The sequence below is a fragment of the Myxine glutinosa genome, chromosome 4 (genome assembly GCF_964187855.1).
Source record: "Myxine glutinosa chromosome 4, kmMyxGlut1.1, whole genome shotgun sequence".
NCBI classification, from domain to species: Eukaryota; Metazoa; Chordata; class Myxini; order Myxiniformes; family Myxinidae; genus Myxine; species Myxine glutinosa.
This window is the reverse complement of record NC_136264.1, coordinates 102,478,799-102,502,539: the sequence shown is the minus strand read 5'-3', so window position 1 is coordinate 102,502,539 and position 23,741 is coordinate 102,478,799. Positions and strand designations below refer to the sequence as shown.

Below are 23,741 nucleotides of genomic sequence, written 5' to 3'. Positions count from 1 at the left end.
GCCAGTTGGATTTTGTTTTCGCTTTACCAGGGGGGAAAAGTTTTGAGGTGGTTTTCACGAACATTGTGATTTATCTATCCTTTTGGGAAAAGTGGGAAAAGGTGAAAAGTAAAAAGCCACTTTCTTCCTTTTGTGTGGAAAGTTTGTGTGAAAGGGGAGTAGTAAATGTTACCATCCAAATGTATTGTGAGAGTGTAAAGGGTGAGGATGTTGTATTGTGGTTGAGTAGGTTTTGTAGGCCTCTAGGGTCCATCGACAACGTTAAGAATGCGTTGGGGATCAAGACTGGGGCAATGAGGGTGAAGGCGCAGCTGCGGGATGACCTGAGCAAGCCTGGCAGCTTTGTACACATCCCCAATCGGATTAGTATTGGCCCTTTTCGAGGATTCGCGTTCTATCCCGGCCAAGTCCGGAGGTGCAACAGATGCAATGAGGTTGGACACCTCAGCTCTGGCTGCCTGAACCCTCGATGTCCTCGCTGTGGGCAGGTGGGGCATGTGGTTCGTGACTGCATGGAGAGTGTCACCTGCAACTTATGCGGGGGAGCAGGGCATGTGTTTAGGAACTGCCCCAAATCCTTTGCAAATGCCTTGAGGCGTTCCCAAGATGACAGGGAGGGGGAACGGAGAACAGCACCAAGTGGGCAAGTGGCGGAACGGGCCACTGTGAGTGGGCAAGTGGCGGAACGGGCCGCTGTGAGTGGGCAAGTGGCGGAACGGGCCGCTGTAAGTGGGCAGGTGGCGGAACTGGCCGCTGTGAGTGAGAAAGTGGCGGAACGGGCCGCTGTGAGTGGGCAAGTGGCGGAACGGGCCGCTGTGAGTGGGCAAGTGGTGGAACGGGCCGGTGCGGCAGAACGGGCCACGGAGGGGGAACAGGGAATAGCTGAGCCGGCTGGAGCATTGAAGGATGCTGGGGTAGGGTGGGGGCTGGTATCTCCAGTATTGGAGGTGAAAGGGGGTTTTGGGACACAGGAAGGTGCAGAGGAATTGGAGGAGCAGATGGACAAGGGGAATGAACCCGATCCAATGAGGGTGGTGCGGCGAAAGGGCAAACGGGCGGCAAAGGTAACCCCTGTGGGTATCGTGAAAAAGACCTGGCTAAGTGGTGATGGTCAATCTATTTTCGATGAGCGGATGTTTCAAAAGGCAGATAAAGGGAAGTGTGTGAGGAAATCGCTCCGGGTTTCCGCAAAGGTGGATCCATTGGAGAGAGACCTCACTTCGGATGACGAAGGTTGAATTGAGGGTGGGGTCGGTGAATGTGAGGAGTATTCTTGGTGAGAGTCGGTGTCAGCGCATATTTGCTGAGCTAAAAATATGGAATTTAGACGTGTTATTTTTGCAGGAATGTTTTTTGCCAGGTGGTGCTGAGTATAAACAATGGGAGCAGGCATGGGGGGGTCTGTGCCATTTTTCAGGTAGTGGGAAAAACAAAAATGATGGTGTGGCGGTGCTCTTTGGGGGTAGATTAGCATGGAGGGTGGTGAAGGTGGTGGATGTAGAGCCAGGGAGAATCTGTATCGTGGACGCAGAGATTCAAGGAAAGCACTTTCGGTTCGTCAATATGTACCTCCCTCAGCAGCCGTGGGAGAAGAAGAAATTGCTGGAGCGGGTGAAACCATGGCTCTGCACCAACAAAGTTTTGGTTGTGGGTGGGGATTTGAACATCTCATTGGAGGAACCTACCAGTCGTGCAGTGGCAAAATGGGTGACGGAATTAATAGAGATTTTTAAGTTAAAAGATGTCTTTTGTGACTTCTTTAGTGGAGATCCGGGGTTCACATGGACGAATGTGGGGGGCTCACAGCTGTCAAGATTGGATTACGTGTTTGTTTCCAGCGAAGTAACAACGGTTGAAGCGCAGAGGATTTGGAACAGTTTTTCTGATCATTGTTTACTCAAAGTAGTTTTTTCGTTTGATGAGTTTTTATTTGGAGGTAAAGGGGTTTGGAGGCTAAATACCTCATTGTTGAAGAGTCCTGGGATAAGGGAGATGATTTCTGGCCGAATTAAAGCTTGGAAGGAGTTGATTCCTCTTTTTAGTTCAGTGAGGGAATGGTGGGAAGAGGTGAAACATCGGATTAAGGATATGTGTCAGAGGGTCTCAAGGGTACAGAGTGAGAGGGCTCTCAGGTCCTTTCGAGCTAAGTCGGCGTGCTTACAGAGATTGGGTAGGCTTCGTGTGCATGGGTTTGATGTGGGTGGAGAGATAAGTCAGTTGAAGCAGCAGATTAATAAATTTTTTCTGCAGCAATTTAACAGGGTTCAGTTTAGGAGTGGTTTGAGGAGGGAGAGGGACGAGCGTTGCTCGTCACCGTTCTTTCGGAAGTTAGTGAAGAACAAGATGGTTATGAAGGGATTGCTCAATGAAGGGGTATTGTATGAGTCGTGGTCAGGCATGGAGGAAGTCGTGAAGAGTTATTTTTCGGATTTCTTTTCCCAAGTTCCAGGGGATCTGGATAGGAGGGAGGTGTTCCTGTCAGGTTGGAATCATGACCCTGTGAATGGGGAGCCACTCACAGCTTTCTCTATTGAAGAGGTGGAGCGGGTGGTTCGAGATGGGAAGAAGGGGTCTGCTCCAGGGCCAGATGGATTGCCCTTGGAATTTTATAGGTGTTTTTGGGAAGAGCTAAAAGACCCACTTGTCGAGTTGTTTAATGAGGTTTTACTTGAGGGTGAGTGTCCAGCCTCTTGGGCCGAGTGCAATATTGTCTTGATACCCAAAAAAGGGGATCTGCACTGCTTGACTAATTGGAGGCCGATTTCACTATTAAATGGGGATTATAAGATTCTGGCGAAGGTTTTGCTGGGGAGGCTTCAGGTAGCTTTAGGAGATCGGTTGGGTGGGTTCCAGAGATGTGGAGTCAAAGGGCGAAGGACTACGGACGTGTTGCTTCTCCTTCGGGATTTGATTACGTCGGTGGAAATCAGGGGACGTTCAGCAGGGTTTTTAAGCTTGGACTTTGCGAAGGCGTATGACACTTTATCCAGGGAATATTTGTTCTCCATTCTAGCAGAATGGGGTTTTGGAGAGTCTGTGGTCAAGTTGATCAAAACACTGTATACCACTTCAGTTGGGCGAGTGAAGGTGAATGGGCGGTTATCGCGGCCGTTTGCGATTTCCCGGGGGGTTCGACAGGGATGTCCATTATCCCCCTTGTTGTTTGTTCTTGCGTTGGATCCCTTGCTATATAGGTTTTCTTTGCGCGTTAGCGGGGTATTGGTGCCAGGTTCGGGGGGTTCTAGGGTCCCATGTTTAGCTTATATGGACGATGTGGTAGTTTGTGTTGCTCAGAGTGGGGAACTGGAGGAGATTATGCGGGTGTGCGAGGACTTTGCAAGTTCCAGTGGACTGCATGTGAATTTTGATAAATCAAATTTGTTGGTGGTGGGAGGGGGGTCATGGGAGGAGGCCCTCTTGCAAAGATTTCGGGTCGTGGAGGGTTGCCTCCAAGTGCTGGGAGTGTGGCTGGGGACCGGCAGCAGTATAGCAAAGAATTGGGAAGAAAAACTAAGTTTGGTTAAAAATTTGTTGAGTGAATGGGGGCAGAGAACCCTCTCGTCAGTGGAGAGGGGCACTGTTGTTAAAGGGCAGATTTTTCCTTTGCTTCGGTTTTTAGCAGAGGTGTTCCCTCCAGCAGAAAGAATTGCTGCAAGGTTAAGGAGTTTGGTTTTTCAGTTTATGTGTAAGCCATGGTTTTATCGGCCTTCTCAGCACCGGCTAGGTGTCGGACAACTGGAAGGGGGAAGGGGCGGCCCAGACTTGGTAGCTAGTTTAAGAGCAGCCTTCGTGGCACTGCACATGACGATGGCGGGGAAGGCATCAGACCTTTTCTCTGCAGCCGTTGGGTATTATATTCTGCCTGAGTTGAACAGGGTTCGGGGGAAGCGTGTGGGTTTGGGTAGACCATATGATTGGAATCCCAAGTATCCCTATTCGGTATTGAAAGAATTTGTTCGGGAGGGTAGTTTTGGGGATGATTTTGAGTGGAGTTTTCGTAACTTGATGAAGGAGAAGAAAGTACAAGAGGTGTTACCGATAGGTGGTCTTCAAAGGGAAAGAACTTTGGCGGTGTGGCGGAATGTTTCGTCCCAGGCCCTTACTGGAGCTCAAAGTGACCTTGCCTGGTTATCTGTGTGCCAATTGTTGCCATGTAGGGCTGTGCAAGCAGTACGAGGTCATGTCTCCACCAATAAATGCCCATATATTGGATGTCAAGAATCGGAGTCAGTTCGGCATTTTTGGTGGGATTGTGTTTTTGCTTCCTTAGTTTGGAATGAGGTTTTGTGTAAGTTTTTGTGCAAGTTAAAGGTTAAGTTTACTTTAAGTTGGGAAATGATTTTGTACGGTCCGTTTGGCAATCAATGTAAACCGAAACAAATCGTGTTCTGGAGAATATTGAATTGTTTGAAAATGGCCTTGTGGAAGGCGAGGGTCTCAGCATGTTATGGGATGCATCATTTTTCTATGAATTATGTTCTTGCCTTGTTTAAGAGAGAGATGTTTCTTTATGTGGATTTACGGAATATGTTGTAATTGTTGTGGAGGATCTTCAATTGAGCAATTGTGACTTGCTTTGATGGTTGACACTTGTTTGCTGGTTTTCATTTTAATAAAAAATCGTCGTAGTATCTGTTCTTATCAGTTTAATAGCTGATATGTTCCGCAATGCGGGACTAGTCTATTAAATGGATTTTTGGTATCGGGAGTTGGATTAGGGGCTTGCTCCGTCCGCTCCACGTATCGACCCGGTATTGCAGTACCTCCGGGAACGGTGCACCCCCTTTGGGGGGACCTGGAAAACAAAGAAAATATCATAAAGGAGAAACCTCAAGATTTGCTTTTACAACTGGCGGCCATCGCAAGGCGGCCATCTTGGATTTTGACGTGGCGACCCAATTTTCAATAGCGTTCTTCCTTATGCCTAGATACACCCACACACCAGATTAGAAGTTGGTACTTCGCTTATTTTTCGAGATATTCCGCTCACAAGGTTCAGACATACATGGCGGCGGTCATCTTGGATTTTGACGTGGGTTGCACCCGCACACCAAATTTGAATGCGGTCCTTCGCTTACGCACGTACGCATACCCGCCCGCACGGACGGACGGACACACGGAAGGAGGGGAAAACCATAATCCCCCTTTCGCTCCGCGGTGCGACGGGGGACAAAAAGGGACAAATTTCATTGATTGTAAAAAGGCTCACGGGACACCCAGAATGTTCTACACCAATAAAGAGGCACTTGCAGGATGGTCCAGAGTCGAGAAGTATGCACACTCACCTCTCATCCTGACCCAACTTCAAAGTTTCACAGGTAATGCGATTCATCAGTGTGCTTTCCCTCTGATAGACGTTGAACGGGCATCCTGTCCGCCGACATTAAAGACACCCACGGTGTCCTCCACGAAGTCAACGCGAGCACCCTGGCCATATTCCACATTCCTGCCCCAACCTACAGGGAGCATCAGCAGCACAGGCACAACCCCCCGGGCGATGACGCAACTCGCAGCCTTGTGAGACTGTGCACACAAAAGAAGAAACAACACCCGTGCTGAGATATTCTAAATAAGCAAAGAAATTACAGATTTCCATTTCTTCCTTTGTACCTCCACCACCAAAGGTGAATGGACGTTATGTTCTCACCTCTGTCTCTACACAGGATATCTGAAAAATTTGTGGACGGATTCGGACAATTTGGTGTGCAGGGTGGGCATGTGCTGAGGAAGAAATGATTCGATTTTGGTGAATATCCTGATCCAGATACTACAATTTTTAATGATTCTTCACCATTGGGTGATTGGACCATAAACGATATTTAACCAGGATGTCTCAAAAAATTATGGATGGATTTGGACGAAACTTGGTGGACAGGTTGGGTTTGTGACAAGGACGAATTGATTCGATTTTGGTGAAAATTCATTCAGATACGAGAATTTTTTTTATTTATGATTCTCACCATTAAGACACAAGGCCAGAAACGATATTTCAAAAAGTTGTGGATGAGCTGGGTAGGTGACAAGAACAAGCCGATTCGATTTTGGTTTAAGTCCAGAACGTAAACTGTTCAGCCTGGTGGAGGTATGCTCTCTACCTAGTGTGCCGGCCTAGTTTTAGTGAGTGAACCAGATTGAACCAGCTGTTCAACGGCCGGCCACAACCACAAGGTCGCATTTAGTCGTTGTTCCATGGTCTGCAGCTTAGCGACCGTGATCGGGGTTGTTCCCTCATCGCGGCTACGTGCCGTCGGCATCTCCCTCATATTGCAGCTGGTGTCGAGAAACTGAATGTGCAAGACGCACGCCTAGTGGTCAGACGCAGTGGGTATGTGTTGGCCTTCTTATAAAAGTCGGCAACTTGGGCCAGGACCAGCCACGCCGCCGCCCATTTGGGGGAACAGCAGGACGGCAGGTGCGCTTTGCCACCACACCCAGTGGCGTAGTGATGGTTTGTGCCACTCGGGGCGGATGTCAAAAATATCGCTCCCTGCAGGCACTGACATAGCCAGAAATTCCTATTGAGGGGCCATATGAAAGAGCTTAAGCTTCCCCAGTGGGCTCAGCAGCAGAGCCCTGGAACCTGTTAAAAATGAGAATAGGTTTAGATATGATCTCCTGAGATGATCCGGCTAATTAACTACAAATAATCCGGAAGAATTCCTGTTTCTAAACACGTGCCATGTTAAGGTGTATAGAGCAGGTTAATAGGTCTTTCCATGACATGGTAATTCCTATTACAAAATAAACAAGAAAGAGCAATCAGAGTTTGCAAACCCTCACCAGGATGTATTTTCAGTGGTTTTTAAAGCTTTTGTGTTAAAACAAATATGGCGGACGAACCACGTGACCGATGACGTCATCATTTTTTTTTTTCTCCACCAGTTTATGCCGACATGGCCCTCAAGAAATTTCATCTTGATAGGATGAAGTTTTGTACTTGTCGAATTATGACGTCATAATGGAGGCACCTATGACATCATTGACATATTTTATTCCCCATGGAGAGTTCTTTACAATGAGCCATGTCTCAATTTTTTATATTCAGCGTTTTCGGAGATATGGCGGTGCAACGTTTTTCGATTTTTCCAAGATGGCGGCCGAACCACGTGATCTATGACGTCATAATTATCATTAAAAAATTCCACAGATGGAGATGCACCTATGGTCAAAATTTCCTGTCAACCCGACCAAGGGTTGCAGAGAAAAATCATATTTATTCTGTGCGGACAAACAAACAAAGACAAACGGACTCAAATGCAATACACTCTCCTCAGGCGAGACAACAAACAACAACATGCATTTTAAAGGCCATTTTCCCTGCTAGAGCGGGGGTTAGCCTTGCGGTCCCCATGACAATATTCTCCATTTTGCCCTATTTTCTGCATCTCCCCTTGTTAACCCCCTTGCCCGCATTTCTTCTTCGATCATCTTTAGCCAAGTCTTTCTCGGTCTTCCCCATCCTCTACTTCCTTCTACATTCATTTCCATCACTCTTTTCAACCAGTCACTTTCATCCTTCCTCAACACATGACCAAACCATCTCAACCTGTTTCTCTTCACAGCATCCATCACAGGCTCTATTCCCATCATCTTTCGCAATTCATCATTTGTCTTCCTCTCTCTCAACGATACTCCGCACATCCGTCGAACCATTCGCAGGTTACATCCTGCGAATTACATCCACTCTCCTCAGGCAAGAGTAATAACAAAAACAATGATAACATTGTAACAAGGCATTTATTAATAGTAATAATATTAACAACAATAATAATATTCGTACCATTTGTCAATAATAAAATGAATGTATAATTCCCACCCTGGTCCAAGCATACCTGGGCTTGGCAAAAGGTAAACTCGTGCTGAAGCAGTAGAGCAGGCAGGTATGGTACAAGGCCGTTAACAAAAACTACATCAAACATGCATACAGCATGGTGTGGTATTTGTATTTATATGGCCTAAAGACTCGAGCGGTGAGACAGAGCAGCAGAGGAAGGAAAGGAAGTTAAAGAACTCACTTGACATGTGATCCTGGCCTCCGCTGATTGGGACATACACCGTGAGATATCTAGATTTGATCGACGTAATTACGACGTAATTACATAACAAATGTCCAACAGTTACACCCCTCCATCCCTGGAGCCAATGGGCGATCTTCATGTTACAGAGTGCATATTAAACCTCACTTGCAACGGTACCAGCCCTATGGGCAGGGCTTCAATTGGAAGGTCCAAATGAAAAGGCAAAATATCAGAAATTGAAGGCTTTTTATTTTATTTTAAACGATTCATATAAACATCCGTTAAATCATATCACACGCAAATCATCAAAATCTAAACAGTACATGGCGCACATTTTGGAAAAAGATTGAATTCTGCAAAACGGAAGCGGCCGCTACACGTCTTTCTCAGTCGCACATTTATGTGTGAAGAGTGCGCGCCGAATCTGTAACACAGAAGCGGCCGCTACACCTGTTTCTCAGTCACTTTGCACACGCTGCCATGTTACTTCGGAGCCGCACGTTTATATAGGAAGAGTTCGTCAGAAGTCGATCTACTCTCTCCTGGTACGTAGAATAAACAGTATTTGTAGAATTTCAACAAAAGCCACATCACTGTTCATATCGGTAAATATTATTCCATCGTGTTTGGAAAAACTAGAAAATTGGAAAACTTGGAAAAACAATATAGCCTATTTTACTCCCAGGGGTCCCAGGAATACCCACCCAAAATATCGTTGCGATCGGTTGAGCCGTTTTTGCTGTACCATCGAACGGACGGATGGACATTTGGTGAATTATTGTAAGATTATACAAGATAAGAGATCTACGCAGCAAGCAGCCCGATAATTACAACCACCGGAACACGAGCTTATTTACTGTGCGAGATGATAGAAATAGGAATTAGGAAAAAAGTGAATCCGGATGGAAAGGAGTTTGAAAACATCAACCTGACACATTGACACGTGACATGGAGTTTAAACTGTAAAACGTGGTTCTAAAAGTTGCTTCTCGTGATCTCACGAGTTCATTGTATTATAATTTATATACAATACAACCAAATGGAGCATTAAAACGTTTTTTTTTTAGGGTGTCATTTGGCTTTTGTTGTTGTGCACTGTAAAATATTTCATCCCACCACATTTTATAGGCATTTTTTGGAATAAGTGACCCTGAATTACTGTAAGAAAGTGTTGCTACTTTTTATAAAATTCGACAAATCACACATTTGGCGAAAGCAGCCCAATAGCGGCGATACCCAATTTTTACCCAATCCTGGTGAGGGGTCTAAACAAAATCGAAAATCCGAAATATTTTAGAGAAATGCTATATGGAGCCAGTGGGCCAAAAAAAAAAAAACATGACTCGATCAACATGAGTACTTTTGAAAAACCGGGCGTTTGATACATCTTAGCAGAGAGTTTTGAGAGTAGTGCAGGATGCTGGACTGTATCAAAATATCCATATCCAGATGTTTTTTTTTGTTGTTTTTTTTGTACACAACATCGAGGCTCGTGTAAGAGCTAACATCAATCACAAAAAAACAACAAACGCACACACAAAACATCCAAAAAAGGGAGCGGGAGACAAGATGGGGAGAGAGAGGGAAGCACACAAGTACAACAGTAGAGAACAGGGACAACGGAACATCTGCGGGAGGGGGAGAGCTTGGGGGAAGGAGGCATGGGAAGGCGGGGGGGGGGGGGGGAGTATAAAACACATGGACACTGCTGGAACTTCCAGGAAAGATAAAAGTCGGTATTTCAAAAAAAAAGTTGATTGATGGTGAATTAACAGGGGTAGAAGAGATCAAGGTTTTGGATGGGGGAAGACAAGATATGGTGGTGAACAGCTGTTTTAAAGACCTGGAGGGAGGAGTGGGATTGAAGAGAGCGAGGGAGTTTGTTCCAGAGGCGGGAGTAAAGAGGAATGAAGGAGTGAAGGTGAGCAGAGAGTCTTGGTTTTGGAAATTTCACGAGAAGAGGGTTACTGGCAGATCTTGTGCAACCTGTAGGAATATTTGGGGGACAGAGCACAGATAGAGCTGGGGGAGCTAGGCCGGATAGGAGTCGGTAGAAGACAGAAAGACCACCAACCTGCCTGCGGTGAGTGAGTGAAAGACCCTAGGAGTTAGCTTCATCGCGTGAGATTCCAATGATTGTGAAAGCTTTGGCTTCAACAGCGTGAAGACGAGCTCGGTGTGAGCCAGGAGCACCAGCCCAGAGTGGAGAACAGTATTCCATTGAGCTGCGGATGAAAGCCTTGTTTGTGGTGAGGAGCTCAGGTGTGCCAAGGAAGGACCTCACATGACCAGTCGGTCTTTTCGGAGAGACATACTAAGAGTGTGAGATTTGTCAGGATTGAAAGACATGTTCCACTTGTTTGACCAGTCTGTGATTTTGTCCAGGTCTGCAGAGAGTGAGGAGGCTGCAGACTGCCGATCTGAGATATGAGGAATGGAGCGGCAGAGTGTGGAGTCATCAGCAAAGAGACAGAGAGGATTTTCAAGAGAGTCAGAGAGATCATTTGGGGTCGTTTAGCTCTTCAGGTTATTTTGCGTCCTCTGGGTCTTTTAGGTCTTTAAGGGTCTCAGGGGCTTTTCAGGGCCTGTCGGGGTCTTTGTGGTCTTAAAGGGTTTTCAAAAGTTTAAGGGGTCTCAGCAGTGAGAAGGAAGGGTAGAAAGGTATAGCTTTGGCTTCAACAGCATGAGTGAAGACCAGAAACGTGCCATGATGGATGAAGACCAGAAAAAGCACAGGGCCCAGAACACTGCCCTGAGGAACTCCAGCCTGAACAGGAAGGGGAGATGAGAGAAACCCATTCAGGGCCGTACGTTGACTATGACCAGAGAGGAAGTCCGCAAGCCATGCGTGGAGATTTCCATGGATACCATAGGAGGAGAGTTTGGTGTATCATAGCGGGGTGCCAGACCGTATCGAAGTCACGTGATGTCAAGGGAGACAGCTCTAATTTCCTGTTTGGCATTGAGGACCTCCATCCATTGTTGAGACAGCAGAAGGTAGCATGTCCAGAGTAGAGTGACCTGGTCTGAAACCAAATTGATGATCAGAGATCAAGCCATTGGAGAAGAGGAAAGATTTGATATCCAAAGCAATGATGGATTCCATGGCTTTGCTGATGATTGGGAGAAGGCTGATTGGTCTGTAGTTGCAAGGATCTGTTTTTGCATAATTTTTGTGTAAAGCAGTAATGTTGGCCGATTTCCAAGCTGATGGCAGATGACCTGGAGCAAAAGAGAGGGTGAAGAGAACAGAGAGAGGGTGAGATAGAGCAGCAGAGCAGGATTTTAGGACCCGTCGGCTGATGCCGTCTGGTCCAGTTGCAGAATCATCGTCGAGGATTGACAGAAACTTCTCCACCTTGTCAGGAGAGAAGGACACAGAGTCCAGGAGCAGTTGGGTACGACTGGGTACGGGTTTGGGACACAAGATTTTGAGGCGGACACAAGATTTTGAGGCAGACACAGAGTTGAGGTATTCAGCTTTTTCACATGCGTAGTCAGCTGCGTAGCCGTTTGAGGTAAGGGAGCGGATGGAAGGTGAACAAACACCAGAAATTGATTTGACCAGAGATGCATGATAAATATCCAGAGAGACGGCACTGATCTCATGTCTGACATTGAGGGCCTCCATCCATTGTTGGGTGAGTGGAAGCAGCATGTCCAAGGTATTTATGTTTTGTATCCCACTGATAGATCAGATCTGGATCCGACATGAACCAAAACAGTAACGGGGATGGTAAGTCAGAGGTAGAGGTGTGGATAATTCAGGTGGGTGTGAATGCGTGCAGGAGGGTGGAGGGTGTAATGGCAGACAGAACGATTTCAAGGAGATTGAAAGGAAAGGTTCTGATGTCGTGGGTAACGCCGGCCTACCTTTACGGTCTGGAGACTGTGGTCTGACAGAGAGACAACAACTGGACCATGAGGATTGCGAGAGTGAAGAGATTGGTGTGCAGTTGAGCTTCATGGGGAGATTAGTGAAATGCCAGCAGAGGGCTGGATATTTGGTGTGGATGGGGGAAGAGGGAATGGCAAAGAGAGCGGGTAGGTTGAGGGAACAAGGTAGGAGGAAAAGAGGTAGACCATGGTCGAAATGAGAGGATTGTGTTAAGAGGGATTTCAGTAAGGTGGGGGTGATTGGAGAGTGGAGAGAGTTGGCTGAGGACAGTCTAGGAGGAGTGGAGGAGTATCATGGTCAAGGTATGCAGGAGCTTGGTGCCATCGGACCCCTCATCCGAAAGAGGAGGGGTACAGTAGAGTTTTAAAAGTTTTTGTTTTAAGTTTTGAGCAAGGTTTTTTTCTGACCTTAACGCATTCAATGAGCTTGATGGATACAAACTGGTGCCCACGACCTACGTGACCATAAACTTCCGGGATGTCACGTGGCTAATCCTCTATATGTATAGGGACTCTAACCCCACCCCACCACTTTTGATGACGTTCCTACTCCTTTACATATATATGTATGTATGTGTGTGTATATATGTATGTATGCATGTGTATATATATATGTATGTATGTATGTATATATATTATATATATATATATATATATATATATTGTTGCAGTTTTTAGAACCTTCACTTTATCAAATTTAGTATTAAAATCCCTTATAAATAACCCCTGTGTACATTTCCCTTTAATTGGCTGTTAATTGAAATGAGTGCACCTTAGTTAGTCCATGTACAGGCACGTAGCCAATCATAGAACCTCTCTAGAGTTATCTCGTTATTCTGTGTTCTAGTTAAGGCTATGTTCCCACTAGTCGATCTTACGCTGCACCAAATCAAAGAAGATAGATCACCTTTCCAATTGCCCCAAAGCCTACATTTCCAACCGCATTCGCCTCCATTACCCACGCGGTCAGCTCGGAGAAGAAGGGCGTTGCCCGCCCATCGTCATCAGAAGGTGGAGCCAGAAAGCCCTTGCCGACCAACCAAGACTCGGTGGGTTTGGCTTGCGAGGGCGGAGAAAGAAAGATCGAGCAGGTTCGTGAAGGTTCCAGGGCGTGGCTATATAACCCGTTACGGGAAGCCCCCACCGAGAGATGAGCGAGGGAGCACGAAGGCAGTTTCTAAAAGGAAGGCGCTTGAGTTTGTGAAGAGAGACGCGCAACCTGCGGGAGTACGAGAAAGGGAGACGCTGTTTTCAACCAGCCCTGCCACGTCAAGCTCCGACGCGCTGCTGCGAGCATCCCGGCGGTGTGGACCGAGGGTGGAGAGTCGGCGCCTGCTCGCTCCCGGCCCGGCCGTTCTGCTGTCCCACCTGAACCTTCTCATCCTTTCAGCCATTCCTGCCTGCCATTCCCTATTCGTGTGAGTCTGTTTGTTCTGTCCTGTGGGTATAAGTTAAGCTTGTTTTTAAGAATTGCACTGTGTCTTCTTTCCCTGTAAATTACATTTATTTTCTTCTCTTTGATTTTGGTTTGTGTAAATAATTAATAAATACCTGTTCTCCCTTTACTTTGGTTTCTTTCTCATCCGATTGCTTTCGTGATTTCTTAATTGAGTTCCTGTGGTGCGATTTCGGCCAACGCTTCGCAATCGGGTTCGTCTTTGCTAACGGCTCGGATTCCGCAGCGCGCTTCGCTCGGCGTAATCCATAATTACACTGCGGTCCGGGCGGGAGTACTTCCTTGCATCCCGGAAGGCGCTGGTACTTAGGTCATAGGACGGATAGGCCTAATACCCTATCCAGCGCTGACCGGGCATGACGTCATACCCCCAGGACTGGGGGAATCGGCCAGTGTAAAAGACAAGGGGATCGACCCCCCCCCCCTTGGTAAGGGGAGCGCCGACCCCAGTACCATAACAATTGGTGTCAGGAGTGGGATTTGAACCCGAACCAAATTTTTAAAACATCCCAAAAAAAAACAATTTGGTCAAAATTATGAGCGGCCCAAATTTAGTATTAATATTCCAAATTAAGTCGTGCCATGGATGATCAAGGTGATCGGATGCCGGCAGGGGAGTTAGAAGAAGGGTTAGAAGCAGCCCAGGACCCCAGGGAAGGGGTGGGAATAATGGAGGAGGAAGGCAATACTGGGTAGCGGTTTCAGGCGCACAAAATGGCGGCGGCTAGCACGTGGCTGCGGCAGCCACGCCTGCTGCACCAATGGGGGTGGTCCAAATGCAGGCCCTCATGGAGCAATTTATGGCACAAATGCAGGCGTCCCTCAACCTGCAGGGGGACAAATCAAGGGCGGAAATCAGAGAAATGAGGGACCAAGCGACGGGTACCAGTGCCCAAATTGGGAAGTTGGACAGTAAATTTGGGGGATTAGAAAACCAAATCGGGGGATTGAGAGACGGGTTAAGTAATATGGGAAGCCAAATCGGGGAAATGGGAAATGATTGGAAAACCAAATTAGGGAGGCTAGGAAGCAAATTGGAGGGCATAAATGAGGGGTTGGCGAGGGACAAGGCCCCATATGAGGTAAAAGAGGTTGAGAGGAAGGTTGACGTGGGTTGAGCGAAGAGGTCGCGGGGGTACGCGACGGGGTAAAGCGGGTTGAGAAGCGCCGGTTGAGCGAGTTGGAGCAAAGCGCGGGTAACTGGACCGGGGTAGAAATCGCGACCCGGGGTGTGGGGAAGCCGGCGACCGCTGAGGTAGAAGAGGGAATTTTGATAAAGCCAGCGGTCGTCGAGGTGAATAAAGAAAAGGCAGTAGTTGGAATTGAAATTGAAAAGACGACGGAGGTAGCCCAGCAGTTGGAGGAAGGAATGGAAACTGTACAAAGTCTAAATACACATCCTGATGCCATACTTGCTAATCCTTATAAAGATTTGCAGGTGCGCGTGGAGAGGAGGATCCCAAAGGTGAGTCGTGCTGTATATGGTGCTAAGAGGTTTTGTAGGAAGATGTTTGGCGCGAAAAGAATTTTCACGCGCTTGGGATCCCAGCGTACCGCGGGCGTTTGTGGGAGGTCCGTTGGGCGCTGTGTGAGTGGAAATGGCGCGCTTGTGAAAAAAAAGTGTGCGTCAAAGAGTGAGCGTGTTACAAAATGTGGGAGTGATACCGAGTGCGAGAGCGAATGCACGTCGGAGGGTCTGTGTGAAACAGAGTGTACGGAGTGTGACCCGGAGAGTGAGTTGGTGGTGGCGTGGGTGCGGGAGGGCGCATCGGAGCGCGTGAGTGGGTGGATGCAAGAGTGCACCCCCATGAGTGGTACGGAGTACGTACCGAGGGAGAGTGCGCAAGACGGTGCGCGAGGAGGTGTGTTAAGGAAGTGTGCGAACGACGAGTGTGCGCAAGAGGGTGCACGAGAGGTGTGGTGTGTAACAGGGAGTGCGGTGGTAGAATGGACGGAGTGTGTGGAATGTACGGTGTTGGAGCGCCGGGTTTGGAGAGTGTGAAAGGGGTCGCGTATGCGTGCGAGCATGTCCGGGGAGCATCGACGTTAAACGGGATAGCGGTTAGACCGACGGTTAGCCTACGAGAGCCCCCGGTCCGTGCTGGGCTGTGGGTATTGCGGGAGCCGGCGGGGATCGGTGCTGCGTCGCTTCTCTTCGGAGCGCCGTGCACGATTCGGGCCTGGCCCCGCCTCGCACGGTCGAGTCCAGGCCTTGCCGGGCAAGGCGACCGGCCCGGTTCGAGGGCAGGTAGGAGGGACCGCAGCGGCGCCCCCTTGTGGTGGCGGCGTTCCGCCCGGGCAAGGTTGGCCCATCGCGCTTGGGAGCGAAAGGCGCTTTAAACCGCTTGGCGCTTTAAACCTCGGCCCAACCAAACCTCCTCCCCCGAACCGAATGCCGGACGGACTCAACCTGCAGGCGACCAAACCACCCGAAGTCATTGCTCAAGCCATCTTGTCCGTGGTCTCGAGCGAAGTTGCCCACCTACCTTGTGGAGCGGGGTAGCTTCAGGATCGGAGACGGCCAGTGAAAATTAAAAGGGGATTAACCCCCCCCCCCACTCCCCCCCCGCTAAGGGGAGTGCCGTACTCCGTTTCCGTAACAATATATATATTGTTACGGACACGACTTATTAAGATGTTATGATGGGCCGAGCGGAATGGCCGCCGTGTTCGCACAGTTTACCCGATTCCACCCGACGTTGACTAAATCGCGCTATGCTAAATCAATGAAGGAAAGGACACAACGGCTGGGATAAATCAAACGACACAAGGGGTACAGTTCTCAAGACCTCCGGTGGAGGATATAATTGGTGATGCAGAAAAGGAGTAGATTACAAGGTAAGAGGTAAAGCACAGAAAAGATGGGCACTTAGACACAGTCTTATCTTATCCCCGACAGACCACAGACAAACGGGACAAGACTGACTTACACAGGGATTGCTGGCAGGGAAGGACAGGCAGTCGATTGATAGCACAAGGTGCACCTTGGCTCAGGGACAGGATACAGCTCGGTCCAGTCCAGAGATGCGGGGAGGTATTGCAGCGCTCGGAGGTGGCGTCTCTCTTCCTTCAAGTCCAGCGCGTATCTGACGTCACCTCCCTCTTCCTGCGCATGCTCAGCGGGGAGTCACACGCCCTCGGCTCGTTGGCTCCGCCCCAGATGGAATCGGTCCGCCGCTTCTATTGGGTGCGGGGGGTTACCGGGCTCCGCCCTTGACGAGGAGCTGACAGCGAGCCCCTACTTGGTAACCCCGTCGAGCACATGTTCAATGGCGGCTAACCAAGCCGGAGTGAAGACGCACACTCCCCGCGCCGCCGCTGTTGTTGTTGTTGTTGTTGTACCATGAGGAAGAGCTGCGGGGAGGTATTGGGAGGTCCTAAACTTTCTAACGGTGCCATACAATCACATTCTGGTGCAACGAAGAGTCAGAATTAATGGAAACGAGTCCTTAACTGACATAGACTAAGAATAACTAGCAAGATGTCCTATAGTTGTCTACATGAGATGCGGTGGACCTGGATGCGACATTTAATGGGGGAAATAGGGGGAGGTCGGGTCTACAGAGTGTTGTTTACAGAAAATGGGACTAGGGAATGGGGGATTGGGGATAGTTGGGAAGGATGAGGAAATAGGGGAATATTTACAAGCGGATATGGATGGAGGCCAATCTCATATCCGCAACAATATGTATATATATATATATATACTTTTAAACAAACACGTCTTACCATATTGTCTTGAACAAATTGAACTTAACACTAATTTTGTTGGTTTTGAAGAAGAGTTCAGCATTGATTGATGAATGCTTGATGACTATTCAGATTATTTTATACTGTATTCTGAAATACAATAGAATGGTGAATAATTTGCTTTGAGACACGGATGAGATTTTTTCTCGGGGATGAATTGGGACGAGACGAGACTTGGGGTTCAGTTTCCAATGAAAAACAAACAGCCACTCGGATTCTTTAGGCGAGCACGTGGAGTCGGGTCTTTGAAAAGATTAACGTACCGGTTTCGTACGTGCTTTTTGTAACGCACGCGGAGCTCTAACGCGTCTCGTAACATTCCGGCGTGACGTAGTAGGGCTCGCACGTGCTCCGTCGTAACCTATTTGAGCACGTCCGTGGTCCGGACGTAAACCCTGCTGCTGGCACGTGCGTGGTGTGCAACGTACGACTACTGTCCGCATTTACACGACTCCCGAGGTGAGGCGCACTTGCACTACCACAACGAAGCGTAAATCGGCCACGTACACAGCAATGTAAAAACACGGTACAGTACTCGGCTTTGTCCCTTTGTGACTCCCTCCGCGGTCTTTTTGAAAAGCCCAAAAGTTTATACTTTAAGCACCAGCATCGTGAGGTTTCCGAGTAGCAACTACCTCTGGCTTATGTTTCCATGAACGATCGTTAGTTATCACCGAATCAGGGTTATCTGGTGATGTTAAACGTCGACGAGACGCGACCGCCGTTGCTATAGCGACGCGGCCTGCCAGCCGCTGTGCCTACGGCCTTTGTTGGAACCTCAGGTTTAAACCGCACAAACTCCCCAAACACCTGAAATAATCGAACATTACTTCATCAAACGTCCACTTTCAGTCGATTAATAAGCTCGTACTGTATTATCATATACGGTACACATATAACATAAACAGAGTTTACTTTACATAATTATTCAATGTGTTGCGAGCAGGAGTCGCGACCGCTAATGGTCGACTGGCAATTGAAAGGTTCACAGAGTTCGCTCGAATAGATGATGATCAATCGATATTATGGTAATCACCATTTCACAGTAAAACCTGCACTAACTATACCTTTGCGGTCACCTCGTTTCGGAGCCACCGCTTGCTTTCTCGGCCGGAAAAGAGCCCAACCTACGTAACACCTGTGTGCAGCACCTGCCTCCAATGCTCATAATTAATGTTTGCAATAATAAATAATAAAGTGGTAAACATTTGCGACCGAAACTTTTGGAATCTTCTTCTTCTCTTTCCTTTATAAAGGGGTGAGGTCCAATAGCACCGATCTTATGCCTTTTCTGGGCAGCAACACTCCTCCACTTCACTCTGTCCTCAGACAACTCATTTATAGTATAGAAGAAAAGAAGAACCACCTTTGGAGGCCATTTTTCTCCAAAGGGCAGGGTTTGCACTTTTTTGGGGCATCTTGGTCCCCTTTTTAAAGCAATGTTTTATGGCCGGATGCCCTTCCTGCCGCCAACCCTGTTAGTCGCCCTTTGCGACAAACAGCACCCTAACCGCTAACCAGTGACCTTGTACTCAATTTGCCGACCTCAGAAGGATGACAGGCTGAGTCAACCCCCCTGGCGTTAATTCAGCGATCAACCGGGATTCAAACCCAGGATCCCAAGCCGGCACCCTAACCGCTAAGCAAACCCAGGATCCTAGGATCCCAAGCCGGCACCCTAACCGCTAAGCAAACCCAGGATCCTCGGATCCCAAGCCGGCACCCTAACCGCTAAGCAAACCCAGGATCCTAGGATCCCAAGTCGGCACCATAACCGCTAAGCAAACCCAGGATCCCAAGCCTGCACCCTAACCACGAAGCAAACCCAGGATCCTTGGATCCCAAGCCTGCACCGTAACCGCTAAGCAAACCCAGGATCCTAGGATCCCAAGCCGGCACCCGAACCGCGAAGCAACCCAGGATCCTCGGATCCCAAGCCGGCACACTAACCGCTAAGCAAACCCAGGATCCTCGGATCCCAAGCCTGCACCCTAACCGCTAAGCAAACCTAGGATCCCAAGCCGGCACCCTAACTGCTAAGCAAACCCAGGATCCTAGGATCCCAAGCCGGCACCCTAACCGCTAAGCAAACCCAGGATGCTAGGATCCCAAGCCAGCACCCTAACCGCTAAGCAAACCCAGGATCGTAGGATCCCAAGCCGGCACCCTAACCGCTAAGCAAACCCAGGATCCAAGGATCCCAAGCCAGCACCCAAACCACGAAGCAAACCCAGGATCCTAGGATCCCAACCCGGCACCCTAACCGCTAAGCAAACCCAGGATCCTAGGATCCCAAGCCGGCACCCTAACCGCTAAGCAAACCCAGGATCCTAGGATCCCCAAGCCAGCACCCTAACCGCTAAGCAAACCCAGGATCCTAAGGCTGCACCTTAACCGCTAAGCAAACCCAGGATCCTAGGATCCCAAGCCTGCAACCTAACCGCTAAGCAAACCAAGGATCCTAGGATCCCCAAGCCAGCACCCGAACCGCTAAGCAAACCCAGGATCCTCGGATCTCAAGCCTGCACCCTAACCGCTAAGCAAACCCAGGATCCCAAGCCAGCACCCTAACCGCTAAGCAAACCCAGGATCCTAGGATCCCAAGCCGGCACCCTAACCGCAAAGCAAACTCAGGATCCTAGGATCCCAAGCCTGCACCCTAACCGCTAAGCAAACCCAGGATCCTAAGATCCCAAGCCGGCACCCTAACCGCTAAGCCAACACCAGGCTATAGTATATTCATTTATAAATCACGATGTACTCCAGTGAAGTTTTAAATTGATTTTATTTTCATAGTTTTATATATCAAGTTTGTTATTAGTGATCCTTAATGTCACCTTGCATTTGGCCACAGGTGACTGACTATCTCTTGGAAAAGTCCTCATGACAGCACCAACACCCAACAACTCCTTGCCTGCCAACACTCTTGACTCTCCTTCACACGACCTTCATCAAGAGAAACCTGCACGTCCCCTTTCAGCCAAGGGACGCACAAGGCCATGCCCTCCAGGACCCTCAACCATCTCGATGGACCAAGTCTCCCCAACGACGCCCATTAAAAGTCATACATGTCGAACGCAGACAAAGACGCTTTCCGAGACCAAAAGGCCTCCGACACCGATAGCAAGCCGTCTCAAGACACCTGGTTATGGAAATATTGAGAAATCGACTTCAGCCAAGACCAGCAATAGATGCACACCACCGATGAAGCACTACCGTGTCTTGCCACCCATTCGTAATTCCCTCACATCGATTGAGGAGACTCCATGGCAGAACGTACACCTTCAAGGATCGAAAGTGAAAAACACCAGTGGAGGCAATAACTGAAACGCCACAGGATTGTTGGTTAAAAGCGGGAAGCGAACCATGAACCCCTTCAATAAACGTCGGGCGAGCAAAGAGACGGATATTTCAGGGCAGTTGATCTGCTCCATACCATGGAGCTGGCTGGGTTGTGTTTGGGAAGGCTTAAAAAGGGTCAAGGTGCCCCTAGCACATTCACAGATTTTGGATATCTTGGGAAACGTCGACAAACAGTGGACTTCACAACCAGACAACTTTTCCTTCCTGGGAACAAAGAAGGAACGAGCAGCAAAAGTTCCACTTAGAAAGCAGAACAGGGCCAGCTGTTTTCCATCCGAACATTCAGCTGAGAATACTTCATTCTAATATTGTTAATGACGAGGTTAATACTTTTAAATACCTCGTGTCATATGGAGTTTTTGTAAACAGCCTGTATACCTATGTTGCGTACATGCTCGAGCAAATTCAGGTAAGCTAACCTGTTAGATTTTGTTCCACTGGAGTTGTTAGTGTTACAGACACTTTATGCACCTGTCGTAGTTACTATAATTACTATTTTATTGGCCTTTTGAAAAACGTACTTGTTTTTTGTTAAAGACATTGAAATACTTTTCATCTGAACATGTGATAGTTACATTGAATAGCTTCACGTACAATCAGAAAGTTGTATCAAAAAATACATTAAAAATGTAACAATGCACATTAAACACTAAATATTTTCAATAAAAATTCCTGTTTACACATTAGTTTCATTTTAAGATGTCATTAACTACAACAGGTGAGTAATAAAACAAAGAATTGGTAAAATATTTCCATAATCAAGGGTTGTTCCTACACAGTGCAAGTGTGTTGAATACCACTGGATACAGTGCAAGAAATCTTATTTATAAAGACAGATATTGGCATTTAGACGACCATTGACCCAAAACGAAGGTGCTTTAACATCAAGCCGATAATAGCGTGGCAGTTCCTTGGTTCCATCCTACATTATGCCATCGTGATGTGGGTTCCGATTTATACACCAATTTCATCAACAACTGCAGAATTATTCTCAAGTTAACAATTCACTAACTTTTGTACCAATCATGGTATATGCAGTAAGGTAAGGCTTTAATAAACCGAAAATACCCAGGCACCACCAAACTATTATTTTATCTATATATAATGGAGCAAGTGTATGTATGTATCTTCTACCCCTCCGAGAGGAGTTAACCGAAGCAGCTGAAACTTTCAGGGATTAATGACGGCTGCCTGAAGTTGTGTTTATGCAAGTTTTGAATTTATTTTTTGGATTTTTGAAATAGAGATATGTATATATATATATTATATATATTATATATATATATATATATATATATATATATATATATATATATATATATATATATATATAATATATAATATATATATAATATATATACATATTATAAAATGTGAAGTCCGTGGCCGATGAACACCATCCTTGGACGAATAGTCGGGATCTTTAATTCCGAGGCAAACTCCGAATAATGGCGGTTGCTTTTGGTGCGCGTGGGAATGAAGGAAGCGATGTGCTTACATGGACAGAAGCACACGGGTTTATTCCCGAACCCAACACCATGCAAACAGGACAAGGAAAATTCAACAAAAATGATTTTAATAACAAAATAAAGCAAGATGAAATAAATGTCGAAGTAAACTAAATTTCCTTATGTGAGGATCCCCCACACAGATTCACAACACACAACAGGGGAATGATAAAATAAAATGTTTTTAGCCGGCCGGCACTCAGCTTTGGATTCAAGTGGCCCTCTTCATGGAGAGTGGGGCGATGGCTAAGTTCCCTTGCGCCGGAGTGCACAAGATGGCGCCAAGGGTGGTGAGGTGAGCAGACGAGACGGCCTCCTTTCTCCTCCACCATATAGGGAAGCACACACTGCCTCCATCCTCCTTGCGAGCCAACAATAATCAAAACTCCTTTTCAATCAACGCAGCAGCAACCCTCTCCTCACAGCCCGCACAAAATGGCCAAGCCTTCTACTCCAGCACAAAAAACCAAGACAGACAAAAGACAGAGAGCGAGAGACTCTTCCCCTTCCTGCTTGCTCGAACCTTCTCGCTCTGACGTCACCGCAATCAATCGCCGAGCTCCACTGAATCGCCCCATGGTCGGGTTCAACCAATGACGAGCTTCGGGGCGTGGCTTGCCGGGCTTGCTTTTCCTCGTCCTCGCCGCCCCCCCCCCCCCCCATACCACTCTGGAGGCGTGGCCTTTTTCCTTACTTGGTTGGCGGGCGGGGTTTACTCACCGAACTGCTCTGCCTGCTTGCAGGGGACGATTGTTGTTGTTGTAACAATGGTTTTTGTTTCCTGCCTTGCAAATGTAAAAAACAAAGGGAAACCCACAGGGGGCAATCACAGACTGGGGGAAACTAATCTTAACTCTAATCTACTTGTTCCACCGTTCCACCCCCCGGTGTGAAGACACATTAACAATCTCAAGCTCCAGTTTCCCTGCTTAAATACATCAAGATGTCTCCTACTCGTCCACAGTCCATGCTATACCGATATGATCCTGCCTGTACTATGGTATTTCATCAACTACCCCCACAAACGTAACAGTATGTATCATCTACCCTTCCGAGAGGAGTTAATCTCAGAAGCTGAAACTTTCAGGGATTAATGAGGGCAGCCTGAAGTTGTGTTTGTGTAAGTTTTGAATTTTTTTTTTTAAACTATATACAGACATTTAATATGGAATGTTTTTTTTGTGGGGGTGAACTTACTTTTCAAGATGTCTTCGAACCAAAAGTTCATTGGAATTATGTTGAAATTATTCTAGATTTTGTTAATGTGACCTTTAAAAGAAACAAAAACCACATTTGACATTTCGAAACAAATAAATTGATCCTGGAAAGTGATGTAAACTGATATCGAACTCAATTCATGGACAGTACTGTGTTAAACTTCTGTACGTTTTCCAGAAGTATGTCATTATTTTGCACATTAGCCAAATTTTTTTTTAACAAAAACAAAAGTTAAATTACGACTGGGATTACGGACAGTAAAATTACAGTTCAGTACTTCGTGTAACCCCCATGAGCATTCAGGAGAGCACATACACGTTGAGGCATGCTGTTCACGAGATTTGCCAAGGTTTGGACAGGAATCGCTTGCCATGCAGTGACAATAGTCTGCTGCAATTCACGCACAGAGGTCGGCTGCTGGTCCAAGTGGTCCATTTGACGCGTTAATTCTGCCCACAAGTTCTCTATCGGATTCATATCCGGGGACACGGCAGGCCAATCCATATGCTCTACACCACGGTCAGCAAGAAA

The 23,741-nt window shown here is 47.4% G+C and overlaps 1 long non-coding RNA gene and 1 other non-coding gene across 2 annotated transcripts; both read left to right on the top strand.

The window, feature by feature from the left end:
• Nucleotides 1-4,596: 4,596 nt before the first annotated feature.
• On the top strand, nt 4,597-4,785 carry LOC144891886 (U2 spliceosomal RNA). Its single transcript, XR_013623296.1, has one exon. It is a non-coding gene; the product is annotated as a U2 spliceosomal RNA (small nuclear RNA).
• Nucleotides 4,786-17,459: 12,674 nt separating this feature from the next.
• LOC137425060 (uncharacterized) lies at nt 17,460-21,165 on the top strand. The gene is made up of 2 exons (XR_010984048.2): nt 17,460-17,580; nt 19,976-21,165. It is a non-coding gene; the product is annotated as an uncharacterized LOC137425060 (long non-coding RNA).
• The last annotated feature ends 2,576 nt before the right edge of the window (nt 21,166-23,741 follow it).